We start from the raw sequence: 16808 nt of genomic DNA, 5'->3' as shown, positions 1-16808 counted from the left end.
TAACAACATATAGAATGGATGCAATGACTTGTGGTGGAAAAGATCACTTATATTTTATTTACTTTTCGGCCTAGCTGTAAGTGAGCAATAGCGAAAATAGCGATATATAAAATGGCATCGTGACTAAATGAAATTTATCACAAGCCAAGGAAATATTCTTATCACTGTGTAGCAATCGCGCCAGAGTCAACAATGACACACAACTTCACATACAGACACATAGAGAGACTCGAACAAAAGCTCATAGAAAGCAGCGCTGAATTGGCAAGAGACAGCGCTAAAGATGGCTATGACGTAGGTAGCAGCAATGGCCTGCGAATGTGGTGAACGAAGAAATGGTTCGTTTATTATAGCAACTTCAATTCATGGCTGTTGCGCTTTCTGTTTGCTTCATAAATTATACAAAATCCACTTTGGATAGAACGCGAGCGCTGGTGAATGTCTAAGAGCTCCATGTGTTATATGTTGTCTACACAAATTATGTAAGTGTGATTTATAAATATTGATTTAGAAATGTGTAAATGTTGATGGATTATTTGTAAAATGGACGAGAAGAATTGTGTTAATTTGACGACAAATAAAATAGTTGGACTTGTAAAACTTTTTGAAATAGCTAATTCCCGAGTTGGAAGTTAGAAATGAAAATATGTAGTACTACAACAATATTTGGTGCACTGAGCTTTCATTGAATACATTTCATTTTCAAAAGCTTCCTATTTAGACAAATGAACTTTGTGTGACAAGTAAGACAAAAATTTTCTCAAAGAAATCTCTCCGCTCAATTCCCAGAGATTATACAATAAACATGTATCGTTTGGTAGAATTCTTGTAAATTCAATTTATACTGCATCAAACAATATTATAACAACCATTATTGTAATTATTGATTCAGTGACAAGCGCTTCCGTTTGACACTTGAGCATTGACGTGCAACAACGTTGGTGTTTATTATTTAAGTACATAGGAATAATACATATTTGCATTGAAAAGTCAGCAAATAAATTTTCAAAGTTGTCAATATTTACTAAACCGTAAATACTTTACCGTTGAGCACGATTGAATCTTTCTACGTGAGTACTTTCTAATTGCCAGCTTATGATGTTCTCTTCAAAGAAATTTCTTTTTAAATGACACTTATGGCAGTGCTTAACTGCCGGAAAGGGATTTGGCAGCAGCGACAACAACAAAGACAACGGTGAAAGAAGCAGTCAACACTTGTCTGCGCTTCTGTTTGCTTTGTGAGTTTGAGTTTCAGTTAGAGAAATTAATGCTAAGTGAGTGTTAATTTTGGTACATATTAATTTCATATGACTATTTAATAAATGAGGGATATGTGCCTGTTTGTTGAGTACTAGGTGGGATAAGAAGCTGTCGCTATTTTGAAGACTGTCTTTTGATTTTTTTCTAGCCTAGAGCCTAATAGGTATATAAAAATAAATTCTTTTTGTTGTTTTAATACTCCAACCAAACAAGTTTTTTTCTGCCTTATAATACAATGCTCCGATGATTTAATCATGCTTGGCATATATGAAGTGTGGCGTCATTTGAAAGTTAATAATTGATAAATGCGCGCACATGAAACCTGTGTAACTTCTTGTATGTAGTATAACGTACCGTAGTACAAATGAAATTGATATAACAATTATCTAGCGGTTATAAATGAAGCATGGAGGGGTCTGCTTAAACATGCACACATTCATACATACATATTTATATACATTACTTATGAGCAATGAAAAACTTGCGTTTGCAACTGCAGGTTAGAAAGTCGGCAAAGATAAAGCCAAGTTAAATGGGGCAGGCGCTGTAGCCATTATTCAATTTATAGTTGTTTTGTTGTAATTGGTTGCTTTAATTATATTTTCTACTAGTATTTGAACAATTAGTTATGGTTTATGTTTTCATTATAATTATAATTATTCATTGTTAGTAGATCTATTACTTTTGAATTACTTCAATATTTTCTTTCAGTTTTTTTTTTTCAAAAGAAATAATATATTTTTATCCAATTAATTTTTTTCTGAATATATTTTTTTTCTTAATTAACATTTTTTAAATAAAATGTTTGTAAATTAGTAGATTTTTTAAATACAGTTTTTAGTTTTGATTAATTTGTAAGTTTATTGAAATATTATTTTTTCCATTAGTTCAAATCTGCTGTACTCCACAATTCACTCTAACCACAAAAGACCAGAGGTGCATGAAATCTGAGGCGTGCACATAAAATCATAAGTAACTGGGAGTGGCCACAGCTAAATGAGACACATACATTAAAGTAAAGATACGGAGTTTGTAATTGAAAATGGAGTCTTTGTTGACGGGCGCCCGAAATATCTACGGAGCACTTCAGGCACAGCATCGCTGGCTTATCAGCGAACACATGTCGAATGCAAGCTAATATTAAAAAATTTTTCCAAAAACTCAAACTCCACAAACAACAACAACACAAAGAAGGCAGGAACCCATAAAAATCAAATTTGTCATACGAAGACTCCATTAGGAGGTGAATGAAGATATCAAATGACTGGAAATGGCGAAAAGCGCTAATCCACATTTTTTTCTGTTATTATTTTCCACACTACCTTTGTTGAAAATTATCTGTTTGAGTGTGTGTGTGGATTTGTAGCGCGCTCGTGTTAGGTGGGTGTGTTCGCCGACGACTGACAGTCAGACTGGCTGGTTGGTTGGTTGGCTGGCTGGCTGGCTGGCGGACTGTCTGTCTCGTTGAGGAGATAATTTTCTATGGTAACTCACGTGCAATTGATTGAGTTTTCTATGATTTCTGTACTTAAAGTGCAATTGAAATACAACAACAACAACTGTGCATTGCACGTTAAGATTGGCTTCATGCAGTTTTGAGGAATGTTGTTGGTTGAAATGCAATGAAATGCCATTGTTGCTTTGTTGTTGTTACCAGAGTAGCCGGTTGCAGGTGAGTGGTAGCGATATTCACCGCTAGTGGATTAATGAGGGAGTGCCTCACGTTCTTCAACCAATTTTTTTGAATTTTGATTGACTTTTCTTGGCATTATCATCACTTTCAATGTTTTCGGTTGCAATTGACCGATATTTGGTCAACAGCTACTTTAGTATGCCAAATACAGACTTTCGGTAATTTTTTGTGAATTAAATGTCTACGTGTGAGGTCTTTGTTAATATCAAGTTGCTTGAGGGGGGGAAACAATGGAGTTCATATGTAGTGAACTTTGGCTGCTATATTATTTAGAGGGTGTTTCCTAAAAGTGTTTGCCACACATATAGAAATAAGTTAATGGAAGATAAACGAATATTCCAAGAAGACTTCATGGGTTATTATTGTTTATGTCTACAGATTACTGTAAATTAATTGATTTAATAATAAATATAGGGTTGCCTACCTTTAGGCGATTGAAGTGGTTTACTGAAACGCAACGACATGTTAAACATAAAAGGCAATTTGATCTATAACATTGTGTTCTTGTTTTCGTCTCAAACCAAAACTTTGACTTTCTGGAAGAAGGGGAAGATAATATAAATCATCATAAAAGTATGGCCTACATTTAGGAGCGCAGTTATAAAGTTGCGTTGCTTGTAATAAAAAAATTATAGGAATAAACAAGACAGTTTATTAAATTAAACAAACTAACTTATATTAATAATACATAAAATGTCAAAAAATAATCTCCACAAAGTTCAATGTGCTTATAGTTTTAACAAATTTAGCCTAGAGCTCTATTTTTGCATAACATGATCAAAATTGTGATATATTGACATTTGGAATTAATTTAAATGTAATACTTTTCTAAATATGCAAATATAAATTTATTAGTTTGCCATTTTTGTTTGAAACTTACAAAAAGAAAGATGCATTAAAGCTTAAAAATCCCAAAGACAAATGAAAATGTGAAATTTATGCTTATTTCGAAAACTTTTCCCTCTTTTTTGAGTTAAATTCGCAAAATCATCTCTAGTAACAACAACACATGTGTCTGCAGATACAAACAAATATATAATCTGCTCCAGCTGCGAATTAACATGTCCACAAATATTTATAAATTTATGCTTTTTTCAGCTTTGACATTTTCTCTTATTTGTAGAGCATGTTGTCTTGTCATATGTTGAAGCAAAAACAAAATTAAAGAGGGGACGGAAGAGCAAATGATTTCAAAACAGAAAATTTGACTTCATAATGTGAAGATACAAAATGATAAAGTTTAAGTAAAAAAGCAGCAAAAAAGTTGTAAAAAAACTTGCGGTCACCCATTGGCATGTCACATAACGCGGAGGTAAGTTAAAAAAGAACTGTTCAAACAAAAAAGCAAAACTCAGAAATTATGTGCGTGACACATTTTGACTTGTAATAACTCGACGGTGTGCATACAAATCTATATTGCTCAGCGCATACACAAGTACCTAGCTCTGACACTCACTGGTCTAGGTGACCCACTTTTAGCGCGTGTTAACGGTAAAATTTTAATAGTTTTTCACTTAAGAAGTGACGAAATAAAACATCGAGCTGCAAATTGACTGAATGCATTTACAATTGCTGTTGTTTTTGTATTTATGTTTACAACATAGACATTTATGGCGTATAATCGAGGATTATGATATTATCCGGCGTGACTCACAGTGCAAGGAAGTAAATTGGAAAAGAAGCAGAAATATACTTTTGACGATTTTATGGTTTTCCAATAGATTATTTGATGGTTAACATTTTTTCCCTCCAAATTTATAGCTGTTCTAGTAACAACGCTTATTAGTTGTAAAATTCTTTACTTTATAGTTTTAGATATTCCCAATCAAATTGTTGCCCACCTTTTGGCGCAATGAAAATGGTAATATTTCAGCTAGATAGACAGGATTAACTGTTACCATCTCATCAAATATAGTTTTGACATTTTACAAAAAAAGTATATTCTGCATACTATTGTCCTCAGATATGAAAATTTCTTCGTCTGTAAGCTTCGTTTAGAAAATTAGACTAAGATGCCCTTAAGAAACATGACATAAGCATAATCGTTGTCTATATTTCAGCGTAGTGATCTAAAGATTCATTAAATTAAGATAGAAATTAGAAAACTGACTACCGAAACCTATCAAGTGGAGGTAAATTATGAGTTTGAAGCGAGAATGTTCACAAATCTTCTATGGTAACTTATTTCTTATTTTCTAATTTTAATTGAATAATTATATTTAGATTACTTTGTATATGTTCTCTTTTCAATTGTTAGCGAATATCTATTTATAATTATAAATTAAAATTTACTTTATACTCCACAAATTCGATATGCATGCCCATGAACACACAAAATACAAAAAAAAAAATAAATAAATAATAAGAAAATGCTATCAAATGACAACCCACAAAAATGTGCTCAACTTAAACCGCAAATCCATTTCAATGACAGCAAAATACGATTACCGCTTTCTCGTTACATGAAACGATTTGAGGTTAAAGTTTTTAAATTACCGCCACATGTGCGCAATGTTTATTAGAAAAAAATAAAAATTTTTTGCAAGTATTACGATTACAACTGGTTACGTAAAGCAAAGATACTTAAACGGATTTACTTGTTTGAATGCATCTAAACTAACTCATAGCTTGCTTGTACGTTTAATAAATGGGTGAATATGTGAATGAAACGTTATTCGAAGGCAAATATTTACATTACAAATTAAATTGACAAATACTTGCTATTAATAGAGTGCCAATTGGCCAGCATATTTGTTATTGTTTTCGTTTTCCAAAAATCATTCGTGCATTTATTTATCCCACGCAACTCTGCTTCAATTCACTTCCATTGCAACTACCGATAGTGACTCAGCGCTCTTGTTAATATCTATTTTATAGTTTTAGTTTTATGAAAGTGCGCAACAACAACAAAAAACAAACAAAAAATAAAAATAAAATACGCCAATTAGTCTCTGATGGCAATCAGCGTTTATTTAATATTAATATATGTGTATATGTACGGTGTTTAAGGTGGCTTTAGGTGGTGCACACCGCCTCTTAATCGGTAGATAGCAAATGTATCAAAAAACGTATGAGCGACCACTCCTTCCGGCCTGTGTAAGTGTGGAAGGATTAGAAATTTTGCTGAATAATGTGTGCACACAAGGCACTTTAATCAGCTGAAGAAAAAATAAAAATAATGATGAAATAATTTTTAAATACTAAAATCTGATTTAATTTATATTAAAGAAAAAGTTTTTAATTTAACCAGTCATTAATGACTTATTAGACTATCAAAAGTTGGACATTACAATGGTTAGAATGCTAACAGGCTTTATGTAATACATATATATTAAAAAAACTAAATTGATTACCGCTATCTTGTAGACTAAAAAATTAAATTTTATTACCCAATTTTTTTCGAGATGCTTAGTATGTCAATGTTAATTTATTTAAGTGCAACATAAAAATTTAATTTTTACAGCATTTGTCACATTTTTATGGGCACCATTAATATCCTGACATGAATGAATTCACAAAGTTTTTATCTTTTCTAATTTACAACAAGCAAAACGCAAAAAATATTCAAGGCAACATATAATGCTGCCATATTTGTATAAACAACAAAGCAGCAAGTGGCTTTAACATTACAAACAAAAAACTTTTAAAGCAAACAAAGAACCTAAAACGGGAAAAGAGCAAGAACGAAAACAACCGGTACTTTTCGGGTATCTACGCATATGTTCAAATATGACAGTAAATAAACGCTTAAAGCCAATAGTTGGCAGACACACCCAAAATATTTGGCGCGCTGACAGTTTGACGAATAACTATTTGTTTGTAGTTTTGTGTGTTTTATTTTTTTAAGAATTTTGGAACTCATAATTTACTTTAGCCATTTTTTTCCTAATTTTTAGTTGTAAACTTTGATGTTGTTTGTGTTCGCCGGTAATGCAAAGTGAAGTAATAACAAGCGCACATAAAAGTGGTTAATGTATCAATAATCAGTCAGTACCTCAGGCAGTGAGTTGCAGAGAAGGTCATGTATTTTTGACTATGGAAGTGCTGGCAGACAATGTGTGGGTGTGAGCTATAAAAATACATTTAATTTGTATATAAAAGAACTTAAAAAAAAATCAATTAGTATTTTTAGAAGAATTGAGAGATTAAGATATATATATGTATATATATTTATAGCACCATTTTTCGAACTACAATAACTTTTTTTTTCAAATTTTAAAATAAAATTTGTTGAACAAAAAATATTTTTTTTTCTCAAAACGATTCTAAAAAATTATTTTTATTTTAATTTTATTTTATAAATGAAAAAATGTTTCACATCATTCAAATGCAACGTGCATCACATAGCAATCGCGATGACATTACAAAAGACTTAAGCAACGAACTTGTTTTGGTTCAGCTGCATGTAATTTGTTATTTGCCTGCTTGTGTGCTCTCAGCACCCGTGCTGAATTTAAATTTAGCTTAATTTGGCAATTAATTCAATTGTTTATATGCGCCAATTTAAGGATAAAGTCATGCATGTGCATGTAGAAAAAAAAGTTAAAACAAAAATATTTATTTATCTTATAAGCGCAGGATTAACTGTCCGATCAATTATTTTAACTAAGAGGTTCATACAAATAAATTTAAGCTGGATTTATTATCGCCGAAAAAATAATGGCAATAAAGTTAGCAATAAATTTGCATTATGTATTCGCCCTTCTAAAGACTTGCTTTTTAATTAAATTTTCCACACATATAATTCACAAAAAAAAAGAAAAGCAATACCAAATTAAAGCAAATTCATTAGTTGTTCAACACATCGCGTGGCCATGGCGAGCAGCGTACACGCGTCGAAAGGTCTAAACATACTCAACTATTGTCTGTTCGGCAGTCAAAGGCGTAATCGGCGTAAAAACCAGATTTTTTAGCATAAGCCTTTGTTATTGTTTTGGCTCTGTGCTTATGCCTTGCTAAAATATTCCTGTTAGCACAAAAGTCAAAAGCGTGCCGCCGCACTTTGCGACGCGGCGAGCAAACGACAGACAAACACAATTGTGCTAATTTGTATAAAAACAAAATAAGCAAAGGCAAAAAGAAAAACATGAACTTGACTTGGTGGGGAGACAACAACAACAGAAATGAAATGGGCAGCAAGTTTGGAAAGTAAAAAAAAGGCAAAAAAGCAAAAGTGGGAGTGAATGTAAAAAGGAAATATAAAATATATTATAATAATAATATAAAATATATTATAATAATATAAATTTTTTGATTGTTTCAATCTGCTTATGCACTTTTAAAAGCGGTGACTCTGTTATTATACGCTTGTCCGATTCCATAAAATCTCAATGCCAACGGTAAACTAGTAAACGTCGCATACATACATGCTAATACAGATATACTAGTATTTTGATGTGCCTTTAATCAATATCCATTAACTTTTTCCCATATTTTTAAATAACCGCTAATTAATGCGTCCTAAGTGCCAATAAACGGAAATGTAGGCTTTTGGTTTTAAGCGTTTTTATTGTATTATTTCCTCCCTTCAAAAAGCGGCAGCGAAGCAAGTTGCTGTTACAGCTTTTATCGGCGGAAGTCTGTGTTAGTTGCGGTCAATACAGTTTTCAATGTTGACAACAGCAGTCGGCTGCGTTAGCGCAAAGACGCTAAGTTGGAGTTTAAAAACTATATTATAAAGAAAGGAAAAATAGTATAAAAGCCTCACACTGACCAAGCAATAAGTTTAACCGCAAATTAAATACACAAAAAGTGAACACATTGCACCTATCGTTGCTGCAACTAAACATTGATATTGGTCGTGAAAATCTAGATAATATTTAATGCTGATCAATGTCGCTACAACAAACAATGGGCTTTAATGGATCAACGGTCGCTGTGATGAGTCGGAAAACTGAAGCGAAGCCGTGAACATCATAGTATAAAAAGACGGATAAAGCAAAAACAACCTAAATAAAAAATTCAAAAAAAAAAATAAATTGTAAGCGAAAAATCATATAGTACACACATTTATACATATGAACAGAAGCCAAACAACACTTTGTTGGATAAATTGCCCGCAGTCAAACGGCAGTGACAGTGATGATGGCCAACAATTTCAAAGTAACTTTTTCAATACACAAACCATATACTAACATATGTATGTGTATCTCTTCGTGTTGTTGCGCTTCGGCTGATTAAAATAATGGCTTTAGTTGCGCCGACTTGAATTGAGTGCAACAGCAGCAACCTACATGCTGATGGTGATTTATAGCGCAGCGCTCATACACAACCAAATCTACACTCGATTATGCACTTGCTGGTTGTGGGCATCTCTTCGGCATGCATGTGACTGCACTTTTGTTCGCATGCATCCGCTGTGGCAATTAGTGAACCATGTCAATGGCTAGTTTTGGTTAAAAATGTGAAGTTCGGGTTTACACCACCAACAACAAAAACAAACAAACAAAGTCAATATGTACCAATCATGTTGCAAATATACTACAACAACAAACAACACTAATAACGTCAAAATACACTCCCACATAGGAAGTTCGAGGCAATCGAGCATTGATTTGTGCGACTTTTGTGTGCCATTTCGAGTGGGCTTATGCAGATGAAATTTGTATTTCCATAGAAAATAACAAAATGAGCATCATCAAATGTGGATGACTTAGATTTAGTGGTTTACTAATTGAAATTTCAAGGATATTTGGGGCTTAGTGTCATTAAAATGTTGAAAAAATCAATTCTGTAATTTTTTAATTAATAATTTTTTGGAGTTATTGTAGTTCTTTTAATGAGATATTAACACATTTGATATTACTGTTTGTTATCAAAAGGCTTTAAGGTTGTGTTTAATGATTTTAATTATTTAAAATTTTAATTAATGTTAACTCATCGATAGAATAATATTAGTATTATCAGGAAAAAGTTAACTATTAGGATGTCGATAATAATGTTTCTCTTTTGAGAGAGGGAGGCACAAAGAGTGTGAGCAAAATTGAGAGAGAAGCATGGAGAAAACTCATCTAATATCAGCAGAACATTGAGCATATGATAGGGTCTATTTCATATTCCATTTCTGCAGAGAGATTCGATAAAATATTTGGATGGATTCATCAAATGGATACTGAAATACATATATATTCTGAATAGCTGAGAGGACACTTTACACTTTTTTGATGAAAATTTGATGTCAATTGACTAGAAATCTAGAAATGTGGTCCTATGCCTAAAATTATGCTCCAAATTTTACGAATATTACAAAAAGTAGTGTTATATATTTAAAATAAAATTAGCTTTTTAAAATAAGCGCGATTTTCTTTATCAAAATATAAATTGTGAGATTTCTTTGCAACTAGAATGAAAACACTTGAGCATTTTATTTTCAAAATCCACTTATAGCAAATCTTATATGTGAGAATTATTCAACCAATTCAAAATTAGATCTACGATTACAATAAATATTTCACGAATTTTGGACTGATATCAGCATTGAAGATATGCCCACTTTAGCGCTTAAAGCGAATACCACAACGAAAATCGCTATAATTTTGCCACTTTACAACACTTACATGAAATTTAGCATATATCTACGTAATGTAAGTAAGAACAAGTACAAGCACCATAGTTAACATAAAAGCACAATAACAATGCAATGCGTAGCAAAGGGATTGCTGTTACTCACCTTTTGAGAACGAAGAACAAAAGAACGGTGTAGTTGATTTAAAATTGTAATGCCATACAATCAGCAAAACTGCAGCGATGCGATGCAACAGGATGTGTGCGAGATAATCTCGGCCGAAATGCCAAATATGGTGAGAAATGCGTATACGCCAACAGTGGACAACACAACAACAACAGCAAACACTAGTTCTAGTTTTTATTGTTGTTGATTTTTGTTGTCGGTTAACTTGCGGTGCTGCACTCGAGCGCTGCTGATGACGCTATATTCGCCTCGAGTAAGTGAATTATTGGCGATTTCTTGCGTTCGAATTCGGTTTTTCGGCTCTGCAATCAACAATCACACACTCGTATATGCACAATCACTCATAATATGTGGCAAGTGTAGTGTTTCTTTATTTTTTATCTTTTTATTGGTAATTCACTTTTGATATGGCAACGCGTTCTGTTAGGCGCTCGCTGCACTCCGTAGGTAGAAATGAAAAGTGATAATTGCAAAATTACATACAAATTCACCGTGCAACATTTGATTTCATTTTTCGATTATTTTGCTAATTTATGCAATTGCGCTTAACTTGCATTCCCCGGTGCATATGTAAGTTGGTTTTATCATTTATTTAGATGACTTATTTGGTTTTGAAACTTCACATTTTCTTCGTATGGATTTGATTGTAATTTTTTTTGTGTTTTATTGTAGATTTACATCTTTTGTCTGAAATTAAAAGAAAATAAATTTAAAGTTATTAATAATCGATTTTAATTTTAATTTTTATTTTTTCATTATTATATTAAATGGAGATAAATAATTTTTTTCATATTTTATCAGAAAAAAATTGTATGATGAATATTTTTCATAAATTATTATAGCTATCCTATGATGCTTTCTGACTTATTATTGTTGTATTTATAAAAAGTTATTTATTATTTATTTTAAGTCATTTTTATAGTTGTAACAGCTCACATATAATTGTTAACGCTAATGCAGATTTGTTGTAATGCGAAGAGCTAGAGCTGAAGAAACAACGCCATAGAAGAAACACATTAATTTTCACTCATATGTACATACCAGCATTTACTTTAATCTAGACCCAAGCATTTTTAATACCGCTGTATCTTTTTACAAATGTTCATACCCTCCCACTTTTTGTTTGCATTGTTGTTGTTAATGTTTATGCGCTTAGAAAAATGAAATTTAATCGTTTTATTGTATTATAAAGGCAGATGAATGCTCTTTTATGAGCGTGTGCGGCAAAATATACAAAAAATATATTTATGTAAGCAATTAACTGCACTGACAGCTGAGTCGGCTCGTATATCAGAGAGCTTCTTATTTCATAATGCAGTTAAATCAGGAATTTTTTATACATAAATATTAAACAGTTTTAGTTTGATGATGTATGGGAAGAACAGGTTTCCTCTACTTTTATTTACAGTTAATATGGAAAAAACTTTAAAATTGTATGCAATCATTTTCGAAATATATTTTTTTAATTTTTATGCTAACTGTGACATACTATTGCGCAACACCAACTGATTATTTAGCTCAACTTTATTACTGCACATTGGCATATCGCAATAAAATAAAACAAAAACCAAAATCAAAAAGGGAAGAAAAGTTGACCGATATCAATTCACTGGACATCGGCCAATAATCATTTGTCGCTTGAGAACACACAAAAACACAACACTAACGGCAAAATTGCCATTCAAATTAATGATTTGCTTGTCTTGGCGACACAAAAGCCACATCAAAATTGAATCAATTTACATTTAATGCACACACGTTGAGACGCTGTGATTGCGCATGCGCATCAAAGCGTAATTTGCATGCAATGGGCCACGGCACCTCATAAAGTGTTGGATAATTTTATTTTATTTTTAGATTACTTTACATTTCTTGCTGTTTCATCGTTGTTGTCGTTGCTCAGTTATCGTTTTTTCTTCTGCTTTATCGCTTTATGATGTACCGACGTGACAGCCGAACATTTCTCATACGGGACGCGCTTGAATTAGCATAAATATCTGCTTGAGTGTATGTGTCTGATATTGCCGCGTGACATCAGCGGCTTGTAGCGCCGCCACTGACAGTCGCGCATATCTATGCGTGGCATCAATAATGTCACCATTTACCCCAAACCCCTCAAATTCTATTCGGTTAGAGTTTGCCTCGCTACCATCGAATCAGTGAAATCAGAACGGGACCTACCCAAGTGATCAGCTCCGCCAACATCAGAACAACATTATTGTATGTACATATGGATTTATGTGCTTGTGTTCATTTTGATAATCAATGCGATCATCGGCAAGTGAAGTGAAGCCAACCCATTTCGCGCTTTATAAGGATCTGTGCTCGCGAAGTGATAAATGCTGCGCGAGCCAAATATCACTGCATTCAATGTTGTTGTTGTTGTTTTTGTGTATATGCCTGCAACTGCACCGCTTTTGACACATTTGCTTGCCACACCATTTTTGGCCATTGGCAAAGCAGCTGTCAATAAATTAAATTGAAATTATTTCGCAAATATAAATGGCATTTTTGTGGTGGAATATATACTACTGAGTACTATTCTTTGTGGTTGAGTGTAAACTCAGCCTAATATTTATGTGCGTAATAAGAATTGATATTGCATTTGCAGATACATGTGTGCATCGATATCTATCGCTAAACTGAGCTTTATATCTTTCTCAGTTGAGTTCTTGACCTCGACAATAAATAAAAAACTTCTTAACTTAGGTTTCTTAACATAGTTGTAATAGCTTTAAGCTGCTTCGTCTCATAAATTTATTGAATTTATGATCACTTTGCTTTAAGTTTTGAATTTAAATAAGCAATGATACTACTCTGAGCATATTTTTCTAGCTCTTAAAGTGGACGGATTATGTTCAATGACATGTGGTTTTCGTTCACATAAAAACAGAATAAATAAATTTCATGTAAGTGTTCTCAATTTTCTTAATCTTGAGTGGAATTTTTTTAATGATATGAATATAGTCGTAAGAAATTTACAAGAATTTATTAATTTTTTTTAAATTATTAAGAGGGTAGGGATGACGAAAAACCTTCCAAAAATAGCAAACATTAATAAGCAAAGCTAAATAAAGTTAAACTTTAAAATTATAAATTTTATGATTGCTATATATATATGTACTTAGGTATATGGCTGGCTCAGTATAATTAGTCATTGGGGTGTGTGCCCAACTAAATTTAAACAATGCTCCTAAATGTAGGCAACGACATATTTTTCATAAAAACAAGTTGCCTACATTTAGGATTCTGAAGTAAAATTATGTCTTGATTACTAAAAACAAAACAAAATTATTGAAAATAAGACAGACAATATTATAATTGTAAATATGAGGCTCTTACTCTTAAGGTTCATCTCACTTTTAACCAGGCAGTATAAAAAAATATTTAATAAAAAATAATGGAATATCAATACAAATATCGTCTTATCTATACCTTGTTCAATCATTTGCTTAAAAGCAATAAAAATAAATAGTTGTTGCAGTCGTTGAACTTTAAATCTGTGTTTTTTTGCGTTGTCTGCATATGTCAGTCTCTCAACTGGTTTCATTTTTCATGCTGCATGCGGATGCTGCAACATAAGCTATGTGTGTTTGTTAGTATTGCTTGTGTGTTTGAGTAGAAAGTGCAATTTCAAAACTGGATATGAAAGCAGGATTTTAGTTGATTTTATTTCTCGTTTCGCTTTCGCATTACAGTCGGGTGAAAGTGAGTGATTTGGTTTTATATTGCTAAAATTGGCAGCGCCGTAATGAGGATCTTGATGGAGCGAAAGCTTTTGTGGTGAAGCTGTAGTATTGCTTTGAGATAGCTAGGGTTATTGTAGTGGATGTCAATGAGACAGAAGGAATGATGCATGTGCTATGCTTACTCGAAATATTGGCATTTATCTTCTTTCGAACTTATTTTTTGAATAAACGGAACTTCTTTGAGATAATGATTCAATGTTATATTGAAATAAGAAAGTTTTTTAAAGAATACTATATAAACTATATAAACTCAGGCGCGAATGAACTAAGACTAAATTTTTGATACGCGTTACTTTTAAAGGTAACGCATTACTCTAGGCGCGACAAAGTGAAAGGTTTCGGTATCAGTAAACAAATCTCCTCATAAAAATGGTTTCTTTAAGCATTCAACAATTTTGGCGGAACAGCACCTGATGCCTGAGACACTTTTGACGAAGACTCCGAAAATAGCAAAAAATCACAACATTCAATGACATACAATTCGATACTTCATTCATATTTAAATTGGACGCGCAGTAATGACTTAATACATTCTGCCAGCAGGCTTTACATATACATATATCAATCTATATATGTATAGCAGAAGCATATATGTGTACACATAAGGTGATTAGCCGATTTCCACTTAATATGCAAAACACAACCAGCACAAATTAGCATATCTATAAATATAATTAATTTATGATTGCCAAAAAGCATAATAGAACAAAAAGCCAGAGAAAAAAATAAAAATATTAAGAAAATAGCTACATAAACATGAATATGGTTATTGAGCATAAATAATAAACAAATATATAGAAACAAATCTGAAAAAGAGAAAGATAATTTGCTTAAAGCGTTAAGTGGAAAATTCTGCTTCAAATATATTATGTAGATGCTTATTAATATGCTGATTGTTATTTAATAAACGACAAGTGAGTTTTATAAATAGAAAAACATCTAAAAAATATGTTTGTCTCCTCTATAGAAGAAAAAAAAACAGGTTAGGCATGTAGTTTGGATAAATAAACGTTAACTGTCTGCTCGCCGCTTTGACGTTAACATAAAAGTAAATATTGGAATACAAAACCATTATTTACCTTAAAGTGCTCACACACCAATACACATGAATATGCAACAAAGTAAGACTCGTAAAGCTAAGCAGCGCATAAGTCATGCTCATATGCTCATAGAATTCATGCTCGGACACACAACAACAAAGTTTAACGCTCGTCGAAAAGTGTAAATATTTACACGCTGTTTGTTGTCGTGTTGGTGTTGTTGTTGTGGCACCATGGCAGCGTCTAACGTTGGTATTGCACTTGAGCGTCTGTGGCACTTAGCTGCTTAAAACGATTGAGGTGCGCCAAGTTGCTCTTTTCGGAAGCAGAAATCCAAGAACAAGACAAACAGAATGCTTGATAATAAAAACCAAATAAGAAATCTCATGCGTAACAGAAAAGAGCCACTGAACTTCTTAGTTTATAATTGGAGATGTCGTTCTTGGTGCTTAAGCAATCAAAAAAATATCGGCGTGTATTAAGTGTGATTTGATGACTTCTAAGTAAAGCGATGAGAGAGGGAAATGGGCGTTTCTTTTGAGAGTAGATATGAATTTAGTGAGCGTAGTTGTATTTCTGGGTTTTAGGTTGTGAAGTCGCACTATATACCAAACGAGAAGAATTTTTTCTCCCGAAATATTAGCACGTAATCACTTACATTTAGTTGAAGTCACGTAATCGTGGAGCGACAGATTTTGACAATGTTTACCGTTCGTTGTACCTCTCTAATAACCATGGCTTAAATATTTATTTTTCATTCCACTGTGTAATGCTATTCTTCAGGACGTGTTAATATGCATTCTCAGAAGTCTAGGGAATTAAGACTTTAACGAATAACTAACTTATCTCTAGTTGCTACGAAATATGCTTCTTGATAAGTGGTGGTCTATTTCGAGCTGAAATGAGCACCTTGAGCGACAAACACTCTTAAAGACATCGGTTTCTTAAAAAAAAACTGGACCAAACTCTGCGTGTCGACGACATTACCCCGGCAGCGCCAATATTTTACTGCTCCGCGTGATTCATCATTGCCAGCTAAACTGCCGCTAAGTCGACTCCCGTGCTACCAAAGCGGAGCACTCTCCTGCGACCGTTGACAAAATGTAATCGCCCTTTGGCAACAGAGAGACAGCAAAAAGGTGAGTGTGACACGTTATGTGATTACTGTCAAACGGTAACATACGAGGGCAGCATGAATGTATGTATCTATGGAAGTGTATGTATGTGTTTGGGTCGTGCGCGCTGTTCTGCTGTGAAGTGTGTCAACGACAAACGGTGATAATAAATTACGTGACATTAAAATTAGCTCGAAGAGGCAAAAGCAAATGAAAAATCAACAAACATAAAGCAACTAGTAAAAACGAAAACTAATAAAA

General features: G+C 32.9%; 1 protein-coding gene across 5 annotated transcripts in view; it reads right to left on the bottom strand.

The window, feature by feature from the left end:
* Nucleotides 1-16808, bottom strand: part of LOC105216122 (cadherin-99C) — a 475067-nt gene that overhangs the window by 436987 nt on the left and 21272 nt on the right. For 3 of the 5 annotated variants that reach the window (XM_054234559.1, XM_054234517.1, XM_054234632.1), the window contains exon 2: nt 10623-11330. The gene's annotated coding sequence lies outside the window, so the exon portion shown is untranslated. The remainder of the gene's footprint in view (nt 1-10622; nt 11331-16808) is intronic. The other 2 variants (XM_054234432.1, XM_054234455.1) reach the window with 1 other exon arrangement.

This window comes from Zeugodacus cucurbitae, chromosome 2, assembly GCF_028554725.1.
Source record: "Zeugodacus cucurbitae isolate PBARC_wt_2022May chromosome 2, idZeuCucr1.2, whole genome shotgun sequence".
NCBI lineage: Eukaryota > Metazoa > Arthropoda > Insecta > Diptera > Tephritidae > Zeugodacus > Zeugodacus cucurbitae.
This window is presented reverse-complemented; position numbering and strand designations above follow the sequence as displayed.